The sequence below is a fragment of the Apium graveolens genome, chromosome 6, assembly GCF_009905375.1.
Source record: "Apium graveolens cultivar Ventura chromosome 6, ASM990537v1, whole genome shotgun sequence".
Classification (NCBI taxonomy): domain Eukaryota; kingdom Viridiplantae; phylum Streptophyta; class Magnoliopsida; order Apiales; family Apiaceae; genus Apium; species Apium graveolens.
In genome coordinates this window covers 22,984,081-22,996,955 of record NC_133652.1, presented here as the reverse complement: position 1 = coordinate 22,996,955, position 12,875 = coordinate 22,984,081, and positions in this window count along the sequence as shown.

Here is a 12,875-nt window from a genome sequence, read left to right as displayed (position 1 = left end):
GATTTGATGATTGCATGTTGTAGAGCTTATTTTCATGATGATTTTCATATGTCATATGACTGATTTGGAGTTCAATAACATGTTCAAAATTGAGTTTAATCTTCGAATTTTAAAATTAGGGTTTATAACCCGTATAAATGTTTTTAATTGAAATTTGGGCCTTTTTGATTTAGGGGTTATTAGCTGTTGTGTTATAGTGGGTTGTGTTCCTTATGAAATTTGCAATCGATTGGTATATAGCTCGTTAATAGAGGATGTCTGAATCGAAGGGAGTTGTGTTTTGAAGTTTTCGTCGGTTCGCCGGAAACCGGCGATGTTCTTGGCCATTTTCCGGCCTGGACAGGGATTATTGATGTGATTTGATTGCATGGTTGTGTTCCTGGTTATCTGTAGATAATATCTGGAGTAGATGGTGGGGTGAGGATGCCGGAATCGTGTTCTCCGACCACCCCTGTATTTTCTAGCGACTGGACTGCGAAATTGCAGTTTAGTCCCTGTACTTTTGAAGATGGTGAAGTTAAGTCCCTGAACTTTCCAGAATTTGCATATTTTGGATTCCTGTTTTAAAAATATTCAAAAATCATATTTTCTATTTATTTTAATTATAAAAATTCTTTTTTAATTTCTGAAAATTCTAAAAATCATTATTTTAATTCCAAAAATTATTTTTAATTCAAAAATAAATCTGAATTAATTAACTCAATTAATTTGAAAATTAATTGATTAATTGATTTAATTAATTATTAATTGATTTTAATTAATTATTTCATTAGATTAATTATTTAAAAATGATTTAAAAATTTTGAAAAATAATTTTGAGCTTTAAAATATTATTTTAAATTATTTTCAAGGCTCGATAATTATTATAAAATTGTTTTGAAGCCAGATTTGGCCAACAGAACCCTGTTTATTACTCCGAAATTAATCCAACGACCCGTTTTAATTCCGAAAAATATTTTAAAAATTATTTTAAATACCCGAAAGCCTGTTTATGACCTGAGACTCCATTATAAATGATATATCATTGATTTTTTAACGTGTTATGTGTTATATGTGACTTGTTGGTTGACTGTCGGTATATATATTCGATGTTTACTTGTTTATAGTATAACTTTCAATCCGTTAATCAGATTTGGGTGAAACGAAGGGTAGATAGAAGTAGATGTCAAATATAATCGTATGAGTTGAATATTGATAGATGCTTATAATACGTGAGCAGAAGAGGCAAGGCGTAGGAAAGGAAAACAGATAGTCGAGGAGTAGGCGGTTATGATTGAAAGTTAAAGAAGTATATCAAGCTAATACCAGGCAAGTGTTTTGAACTTTCTCGAGATATATTGTAGTGAATTGATAGTCCTGTTTTATATTGCAAGTGCTTTGAAGCACTGAACCCAAAACCCTGATTCCAGTTATTCATCTTGAGCCGTAAACCTTATTCTTTCTAAACCGTTAATTGTTGTACACCCAAATACGAACCACAGATATACGATACTACTCCACAAATACATACAAACTAAATACCAAACACTGAACCGAATCAATTATATACTCAAACCATTGTACCTTATGATTTGAAAGACCAATTCTTGGTAAACCTGAAACATCGATTCCTTTGTTATCCAATTCTTTCATTACCTAACGTCCAAGCTTTGAAAATGCCATATTGATCTTTATGAAGATTGAAACCATTTCATTATTGAACGTCCAATGTTGTTAATGATTCTGTTTATTGCTTATTACTGTTTATTCTGTTATTATGTTATAATTGGATTGTTTTTATAAAATTGTGGACCAGATTCATGGTCAGACCATATAATGGTCAAGTTAGGCTAATGTGTGCCTTGGATCCAGTAGTTAGAGCAGTGCTGTGTGCTTTGCTCGGGGTTAGTGCGTGACTGATCAGCAGCCTAACCTTGGTTTTTAAAATGAAAATATAATATCCAATTCTAAATCATAATTCATTATTCACTCGATATCATAACCCTTTTCATTTGATGATTATTATTCTCAGTTTTATCATTGTGACTTGCTGAGCTAGTTAGCTCATTTGTGCGATATTGTTTATGTTCTTTTCCAGTTAAGAAGGAACCAGTTGGTAACGAGGATCCTCAGTCCAGCGCGAGAGCTAGGGGTTCAGGTTGATCAAGTTAAGCTAGTAGGCACCTTTTGGAGTAATTTAAGTTTGTAAAAGTTTATAATAATGTTTAATACTCAGTTCTAAGTTTGGATAGTTGGGATTTGAATGTTTGTAATATAAGTAGGTGTATTTGGCTTGTGTGCATACTTTAACCTATTGCGGTCCGTGGTAGCTGGTAAGTAGGGTCACTGCATATTATTATTATTATTATTATTATTATTATTATTATTATTATTATTATTATTATTATTATTATTATTTTTATAAGCAGGTTATAAATAAAGTGTGTGTGTGTGTGTGTGGACCCCAAACTTCTGACCCGGGTTTGGAGGGCGCGGTTTGGTATCAGAGCTACAGGTTATAAGTCACTGACACAAGTCTAGGTTGACGGGAATTTATAGAGGGTTAGGATTAGAAGTAAGAAATAGAAAGATAGAATGTCGAGAGGTTGAGTGCTACGATATAATAGGTTTTAGTATGATTCACGTCGTGGTTCGAGATTCTTATGTTGCGATATGATTTCAGATAGCAGCGATGACCGACTCTTTCATCCCCGTATCAGCTGATCACTCAGAGCCTTCAGTTGGAGTACCGTCTTCAGATCCACGTCTTGTTGTTCCACCAGTGTTGGCTATTTTACCTCCACCTGTGTTGCAGCCCGTACCATTACAGGCTATTCCACCCCCAGGCATGAGGCCACCTATCAGAGTATCCCCACCAGCTGATTCAGATTCCACTGGGCATTCAGTTGCAGGTGCCCCATTCCAGTCTACATTGCCCCTAGTTCCTTATTACCGGTATGAGGCTCTTTTGTTGAAGCGTGATTCCTTATTGGCCTAGATCCGAGAGCTGCAGCATATTATCAGGACTACAGATATTGATCGTGGTGTGAGGAAGCTTCGAGAGGAGATCCATGTGACATGCAGGATTCTTGATGCTAGGCTACATGGAGCTACACTACCTGGCCGAGGCCCTGATGCACTTATGGGATGGGCTACTGAGGTGATGGAGGACTTTGAGAGGCTGGGAGGACCAGAGTTTCCTTGGAGTTGAGTCAGAGATCCAGAGATGGAGATGCTGATCAGTGTTGTTATGGTTGTATAGTATGTACAGTAGTGTGTAGTATGTATCCGTAGACTTTTGAGTTGTATTTATAGACTAGAGCTGCTGACTAGTGAGTAGGTTGTTGTACCTTTTTGCTTTTACTTCCGAAGCGTCTTTACGCTTGTAGTACCCAAAACGTTTGATATATATATACCAGTACCTTTTCCTTTCCAGCATTTTCATTTATTTTACTGCACCCGTTTTACTTTACCTTATTTATTGCACCTATTATACCCCTGTGATACCATGTACCCTGTTCCCTTAGCTGTTTATATTATGTAAAGAAGCATGCAATTTACTTAGTTTAACTATTATAATTGTTTTCAACAAGAGATATTTTTGTTTTACAAAACTTTTCTTTTATACAAAGGATTGGATTTAAAAGCTAAATAAGTTGTTTGATTCTTTACAGAAAAATGCCTCCCAGAAGAAATACCCGCACCAACACCCAGAATGAAGAAACCAACAACAACAACAACAATAATAACCTAGATGATACAAACCAGAATGCAAACCCAAGACCCATAGACCCAGCAATAGCCCAGATTCTTCAAATCTTGGCCCAACAAACAGTTCACCTGGCACAACAACAACAAAGACAGACCAATCCTCAGGTAACTTTCAAAACTTTTCAGGCGGTGAACCCACCAGAATTCAAGGGTTCCTTAGAACCGATTGAAGCAAATGTTTGGTGAAAGGAAATAGAGAAGTCATTTGCCTTAGTGGAGGTAAAGGAAGAACAGAAGGTTGAGTTTGCAAGCTATTATTTGAAGAATGAGGCCACCTATTGGTGGGAGATGGTGAAGACATTGGAAGGTACATATGTTATTACTTGGGAGAGGTTTAAGGAATTATTTTTAGAAAAGTATTTTCCCCAGTTTGTTCAGGATCAGATGGAACTGAAGTTTTTAGAGTTAAAGCAAGGAAATATGTCGGTGGCAGATTATGAAAGTAAGTTCGAAGAGTTGTCAATGTATGTGCCGTCATATGTGGATACTGACAGGAAGAAGGCTAAGAGATTCCAGCAAGGTCTGAAGCCATGGATCAGAGGGAAGGTAGCCATTTTTGAATTGAATACCTATGCAGGAGTTGTACAGAAGGCCATGATTGCAGAGACGGAGAGTGAGATGTCACAAAAGGAAAAAGAGAGTAAGAAAAGGAAATTTGAAGGGAAGGATGGTCAGACACAACCAGGGAAGTTTCCAAATCTTAAGAAGGGCAGGTTTCAACCAGGGAGAAATTTTAATTTCAAAAGACAAAATGCAGGCGACGGAGGCCAGGGCAACCGTCCAGCTAATGTGAGTCAGCCGAATCAGTTAAGATTAACTTTTCCAGATTGTCAGGTATGTGGGAAGAAACATGGAGGAGTTTGTAATAAGTTGAATGTAGTTTGTTTCAAGTACAATCAGAAAGGGCACTATTCGAGGGAGTGCCGAAATCAGCCAGGAGAGAACCAGCAAACAAGGATCAGCCTATCCGGAATTCAGCGGTTAAGGTTCCAGCTATTGGATTTATGTGCTTCAAATGTGGAAAGCCAGGACATATAGCAAGGGATTGCAAGACACCAACCCAGTCAGTAATGCATTGAGGATTATGGGATATACCCCAGCAGTGAATGAGACTCCAAGGGCTAGAGTTTTTGACATGTCTGTGAAGGATGCTATCCAGGATACTGATGTCGTGGCAGGTACGCTTAATATGAATTCTTTATGTGCCAAAGTGTTAATAGATTCGAGAGCAACTCGATCGTTTATTTCACAAGATTTTGTTAGTAAGTTAAATTGTCCAGTTGAGTATCTAAATGAAATAATGACTGCGGAATTAGAAAATCAAGAACGTGTATCTGTTAATCAAGTTTGTGGGAATTGTGAGATTGAAATTTCCTGTAGTAAGTTTTGTGTAGATTTGATACCATTTAAGTTAGGAGAATTTGACGTTATCTTAGGAATGGATTGGTTATCTAAGCACAATGCCCAGATAGATTGTCGAAATAAGAAAGTAATGGTAAAGACGCCAGATGAAAGGATAGTAACGTTCAAGGGCCAGAAGCAAGTAAAGAAGTTCTTAACGATAATTCAAGCCAAGAAGTTACTACAACAAGGATGCGAGCATTTTGTGGCATATGTGATTGATAGAAGTCAGGAGCCAGCGAGACTCGAAGATATTCCAGTAGTGAATGAATTTCCAGACGTGTTTCCCGATGAGTTACTAGGACTTCCTCCAGATAGAGAAATTGAGTTTGCAATTGACTTAGCACCTGGAACAGAACCAGTATCCAAGGCCCCGTACAGAATGGCGCTCGTTGAGATGAAGGAGTTAGCAAAGCAATTACACAAGTTATTAAAGAAAGGAGTAATCAGACCCAGTGTACCCCGTGGGGTGCACCGATATTATTTGTCAAAAGAAGGATGGAAGCATGAGACTGTGCATCGACTATAGGGAGCTCAACAAGCTTACAATCAAAAACAAGTATCCGTTACCCAGAATTGATGATTTCTTTGACCAATTGAAGGGAGCCAATTACTTATCCAAGATTGATTTAAGATCGGGATATCATCAACTAAAGATCAAGCAAGAAGATATACCAAAGACAGCTTTCAGAACAAGGTATGGACATTATGAATTTTTAGTGATGTCTTTTGGATTGACCAATGCCCCGGAAGCGTTCATGAACCTGATGAATAGAATTTTCAAGGAATATTTCGATAAGCTCGTTATTGTGTTTATAGACGATATTTTGATTTATTCAAAGACGGAAGAGGATCATGCGGAACATTTGAGAACAACTTTGGAGATTTTAAGGAAAAAGAAGTTATATGCTAAATTCTCGAAGTGTGAGTTTTGGGTACAGGAGGTTCAGTTCTTAGGACACATAGTCGGTAATGAAGGGATCAAAGTGGACCCAGCAAAGATTGAGGCCATTACAAATTGGGAAAGACCGAGAACACCAACAGAAGTAAGACGTTTCTTGGGATTAGCGGGATATTATCGTCGATTCGTTCAAAATTTCTCAAGGATTGCAACACCATTAACGAAGCTTACACGAAAGAATGAAAAGTTTATATGGAACGATAAATGTGAAGAAAGTTTTCAGGAATTGAAGCGAAGATTAATTACGGCACCTGTTTTGTCACTTCCAGACGATCAAGGGAATTTCGTAATTTATAGCGATGCTTCTCATAAAGGACTAGGATGTGTTCTGATGCAGCACGATAAAGTGATTGCGTATGCGTCAAGGCAACTGAAACCACACGAACATAAATATCCTACTCATGATTTGGAGCTAGTAGCCATAGTTTTTGCTTTGAAGATTTGGAGACATTATCTATATGGAGAAAAGTGCGAGATTTATACGGATCACAAAAGCTTGAAGTACATATTCACACAGAAGGAGCTTAATATGAGACAGAGAAGGTGGTTAGAGTTGATTAAGGACTACGACTGCATGATTAACTATCATCCCGGTAAAGCAAACATTGTAGCGGACGTGTTAAGTCGGAAAGAAAAGTTAAATGTATTATCAGTACCCGAATAGATATATAAGGAATTTCAGAAATTGGAATTGGAGATTAGGGTTTGCAAGCCTGATGAAGCAAAAGTGTATAGTATGACTTTTCAGCCGGAGTTGTTAGAGAAGATAAAGAAGTGTCAAGAAGAAGTAATGGATCAGGACATAAATCGTTTGGTAGGTGAAGAATTGTGCACGCAAAAGGACGATCAAGGTATTCTTAGGTTTTCTTCTAGAATTCGGATTCCACCGGTGACGGAGCTGAAGAATGAAATTTTACAAGAAGCTCATAATTCAAGGTATTCAATCCATCCAGGGAGTACCAAAATGTATAGAGATTTAAAGAAAAATTATTGGTGTCCAGATATGAAGAGGGAAATTGCAGAATGGGTTAGCAAATGTTATACATGTTAGAGAGTTAAAGCAGAGCATCAAAGACCAAGTGGATTGCTACAGCCATTGGAGATTCCAGAGTGGAAGTGGGAACATATTTCCATGGATTTCATAGTTGGATTACCAAGGACAAGGGCTAATCATGATGCCATTTGGGTTATAGTGGATAGACTTACCAAGTTAGCTCATTTTATGCCTATAAATGAAAGATTTTCGCTCGACAAGTTAGTCCATATGTACCTGAAGGAAATTGTAGTTCGTCATGGAGTTCCTGTATCTATTGTATCTGATCGAGATCCAAGATTTAATTCAATATTGGAAGAGTTTTCAAGAATGTTTGGGAACGAGACTGAATATGAGTACAGCTTACCATCCACAGACGGATGGCCAGAATGAAAGAACGATTCAGACAATTGAAGATATGTTACGTGTTTGTGCTATTGATTTCAAAGGGAGTTGGGATGAGTATTTACCTCTGGTAGAATTTGCTTACAATAACAGTTATCACGCCTGTAATGGGATGCCACCCTACGAAGCTCTTTATGGACGCAAATGCAAATCTCCAGTGTATTGGGACGAAGTAGTAGAACATAAAATACTTGGACCTGAATTAGTGCAGCAGACAAAGGAAATTGTTGAAGTTATCCAGAAGAGATTGATAGCAGCACAAGACCGTCAAAGGAAATATGCAGATCAATCAAGGAAAGACATGGAATTCGAAGAGGGAAACTTAGTATTACTGAAAGTATCACCGTGGAAGGGATTAACAAGGTTTGGAAAGAAAGGAAAGCTGAGCCCAAGATATGTCGGACCTTTTGAGATTCTAAAGCGCGTTGGTAAAGTAGCTTACGAGTTGGCGTTACCTCCGCACATGGAGCACATTCACAATATTTTTCACGTATCGATGCTTAAGAATTATAATCTAGACTCCAGGCATGTAATAGAATATGAGCCAATAGAGCTTCAGGCAGATTTGTCATATATAGGAAATCCGATAGAAATTCTAGAGGAAAGAGAGAAAGTATTAAGAAATAAAGTGGTAAAGTTAGTAAGAGTATTGTGGAGAAACACAAAGGTTGAAGAGTCAACCTGGGAGCTAGAAAGTGATATGAGAGAAAAGTACCCTCATTTATTTTCTTAGGAGATTCTGAGGACAGAATTCTTTTAAGGAGGGAAGGATGTAAAATCTGGGATATATCGTGTAATTATTTTGCTAATAAATAATTATTATATGTGTTTAGTATCTATTCTGTGAATTATTTGTTAAGTGTTAAATGTGTTTAGATGTTTAAAAATAATATTAATTGAGTATTTTAATTTTTATATGTCCAAAATAAAATATAGATAATTGTCATATCTTCCATATTATTTTTATGTTGATTTATGATTTTATAGGAAATATATGGATTTTATAAAATCTTTTTCCGAGCATTTAAAAACTATTTTATACAATCGGGAACCGACCGATGTCATCCGTTTTTACGTTTTTATAACTCGAAACTCTTCCGAGAACACTTTCCTAACCTAATTGCAATATTCCGAGCATTTTCCATGTTTCGACTTTTTTGATCCGGCGTACGGTTTGCCCTGTGCGGGTCTCGACGCAACATTTTTGATACATTATTCGTTTCGGTAAATCAATAAAACTCGTATTTTCGATAAACGGGATCTTTTTATTAAACTATCACAATTATCATCTCGTAATACGTGTAACCAGGTGCTGAGACCAAGACCGCAGTACAAATTGTACTGGTTTGGATAATTATCCCGAAAACCGGTACCGTTTGGATCAGTTTTTATAAATAAATGTACCATTTTGTATCTGGAATGATCCAACGGGATACTAATTTTCCGTAAATATAAATAGCCTTTTACCGTATTTTATTCCGTATCAAAATCATTTGCAGTTAGTAATTATATAATTTTCCAGAGAAAATACTTATATTCATATAATCTTCTGAAAATCAAACCAACTTTTGAAGGTGTTATTGATCTTTGTTTGGAAAGCTCGAGTAACCAAATTGAAGGTCTTGAAGAGCTCTACCAGAATCTGTGATCTATACTCCTGCAGAATTAAAGGTTCATTTTCTGGAAATTTATTTATTTTCGAATTATTTTTATTAAAAATATGAATTTTCGTTCGGATGATTGTTTGAATGATTTGATGATTGCATGTTGTAGAGCTTGTTTTCCTGATGATTTTCATGTGTCATATGACTGATTTGGAGTTCAATAACATGTTCAAAATTGAGTTTAATCTTCGAATTTTAAAATTAGGGTTTATAACCCGTATGAATGTTTTTAATTGAAATTTGGGGCTTTTTGATTTAGGGGTTATTAGCTGTTGTGTTATAGTGGGTTGTGTTCCTTATGAAATTTGCAATCGATTGGTATATAGCTCGTTAATAGAGGATGTCTGAATCGAAGGGAGTTGTGTTTTGAAGTTTTCGTCGGTTCGTCGGAAATCGGCGATGTTCTTGGCCATTTTCCGGCCAGGACAGGGATTATTGATGTGATTTGATTGCATGGTTGTGTTCCTGGTTATCTGTAGATTATATCTGGAGTAGATGGTGGGTTGAGGATGCCGGAATCGTGTGCTCCGGCCACCCCTGTATTTTCCGGCGACTGGACTGCAAAATTGCAGTTTAGTCCTTGTACTTTTGAAGATGGTGAAGTTTAGTCCCTGAACTTTCCAGAATTTGCATATTTTGGATACCTGTTATAAAAATATTCAAAAATCATATTTTCTATTTAATTTAATTATAAAAATTCGTTTTTAATTTCTGAAAATTCTAAAAATCATTATTTTAATTCCAAAAATTATTTTTAATTCAAAAATAAATCTGAATTAATTAGTTAATTAATTTCAGTATTCGAAAATTAATTAATTGATTTAATTAATTATTAATTGATTCTAATTAATTATTTAATTAGATTTAATTATTTAAAAATGATTTAAAAATTTCGAAAAATAGTTTCGAGCTTTAAAATATTATTTTAAATTGTTTTCAAGGCTCGATAATTATTATAAAATTGTTTAGAAGCAAGATTTGGCCAGCCGAACCCTGTTTATTACCGCGAAATTGATCCAACGACCCGTTTTAATTCCAAAAAATGTTTTAAAAATCATTTTAAATACCCGAAAGCCTGTTTATGACCCGAGACTCCATTATAAATGATATATCATTGATTGTTTAACGTGTTATGTGTTATATGTGACTTGTTGGTTGACTGTCGGTATATATATTCGATGTTTACTTGTTTATAGTATAACTTTCAATCCGTTAATCGGATTTGGGTGAAACAAAGGGTAGATAGAAGTAGATGTCGAATAGAATCGTATGAGTTGAATATTGATAGATGCTTATAATATGTGAGCAGAAGAGGCTAGACGTAGGAAAGGGAAATAGATAGTCGAGGAGTAGACAATTGTGATTGAAAGTTAAAGAAGTATAACAAGCTAATACCAGGCAAGTGTTCTGAACTTTCTCGAGATATATCATAGTGGATTGATAGTCCTGTTTTATATTGCAAGTGCTTTGAAGCACTGAACCCAAAACCCTGATTCCGGTTATTGATCTTGATCCGTAAACCTTATTCTTTCTAAACCGTTGATTATTGTACACCCAAATACGAACCACAGATATACGATACTACTCCATAAATACATACAAACTAAATACCAAACACTGAACCGGATTACTTATATACTCAAACCATTATACCTTATGATTTGAAAGACCAATTCTTGGTAAACCTGAAACATTGATTCCTTTGTTATTCAATTCTTTTATTACCTAACATCCAAGCTTTGAAAATGCCATATTGATCCTTATGAAGATTGAAACCATTTTATTATTGAACGTCCAATGTTGTTAATGATTCTGTTTATTGCTTATTACTATTTATTCTGTTATTATGTTAGAATTGGATTGTTTTTATAAAATTGTGGACTAGATTCGTGGTCAGACCATATAATGGTCAAGTTAGGCCAATGTGTGCCTTGGATCCAGTAGTTAGAGCAGTGCTGTGTGCTTTGCTCGGGGTTAGTGCGTGACTGATCAGCAGCCTAACCTTGGTTTTTAAAATGAAAATATAATATCCAATTCTAAATCATAATTCATTATTCACTCGATATCATAACCCTTTCCATTTGATGATTATTATTCTCAGTTTTGTCATTGTGACTTGCTGAGCTAGTTAGCTCATTTGTGCGCTATTGTTTATGTTCTTTTCCAGTTAAGAAGGAACCAGTTGGTAACGAGGATCCCCAGTCCAGCGTGAGAGCTTGGGGTTCAGGTTGATCAAGTTAAGCTAGTAGGCACCTTTTGGAGTAATTTAAGTTTGTAAAAGTTTGTAATAATGTTTAATACTCAGTTCTGAGTTTGGATAGTTGGGATTTAAATGTTTGTAATATAAGTAGGTGTGTTTGGCTTGTGTGCATACTTTAACCTGTTGCGGTATGTGGTAGTTGGTAAGTAGGGTCACTGCATATTATTATTATTATTATCTTTATTATTGTTATAAGCAGGTTATAAATAAAGTGTGTGTGTGTATGTGGACCCCAAACTTTTGACCCGGGTTTGGAGGGCGCCACAGACATCACTTCCAGTGATTACTATGTCATCAACATATACAGCTAGGATAGTAATATCGGTTGTTATTTTATGTAGAAACAAGCTGGCATCATTTTGAGATTGTGAAAACCCATGGGCCAGCAATTCGGTAGCTAATTTCTCAAACTAAGTCCTGGAAGATTGCTTTAACCCATATATGGATTTTCTCAATTTACACACCAAATTACCAGGTTTATCCATGCCTTCAGGAACTAACATATACACTTCCTCACTTAACTTCCCATGAAGGAAGGCATTGTTGACATCTAGTTAAAATAAATCCCATTTCTTACTAGCTTCTAAAGCAATTAAGCACCTAACAGATTTCATTTTGATAACTGGAAAAAAAGTTTCTTCATAATCCACACCATATTTATGATTATACCCTTTGGCTACTAATCTAGCCTTGCATCTTTCTAATGTACCATCAGAATGTAATTTTACCTTATACACCCCCTTACTACCAATTGGTTTCTTGCCTTTTGGTAAAGGAGGCAAATTAATGATGCCATCAGAATGTAATTTTACCTTATACACCCACTTACTACCAATTGGTTTCTTGCCTTTTGGTAAAGGAGCCAAATTAATGATGCTTCTTGGTAATTTTTAGGTTCAGAAATAGTAGAGAGAGAAGCTACCATGGCGTGATGATATGAAGGTAAATGATCAGATGATATAATATTTATCAGATGTGTTCCAGACTGAGAAGAAGAGAAATTACAGTGGAAGTCTTTCAAATAAGATGGTGGTTATCTAACCCTGTAAGACTGTCTAGTTATCAAGTTAGTATTGGTTTCTATATCACTGGAAGATGTGGAATTAATAGGTGAAGGAGATATCTGATTGTCTTCAACAGAAAAAGAAGCTGGTGAATCAGAATTAGGAATAATATGTGGAAAAGATGGTGTATCAACATTAAGGTAAAAAATAGGAATAGAAGTGACAGAAGGTAAAAAAATATCAAAATAAGGAGTCTCCGATATAATATGAAATGGAAAATGGCTTTCCTAAAAATGGACATCTCTAGAAACAAACAGGGTGTTGGGCCTTAAATCATACACTCTATAACCTTTTTGTGTACTTGAGTATCCCAGAAACACACATGTTGTAGCTCTTG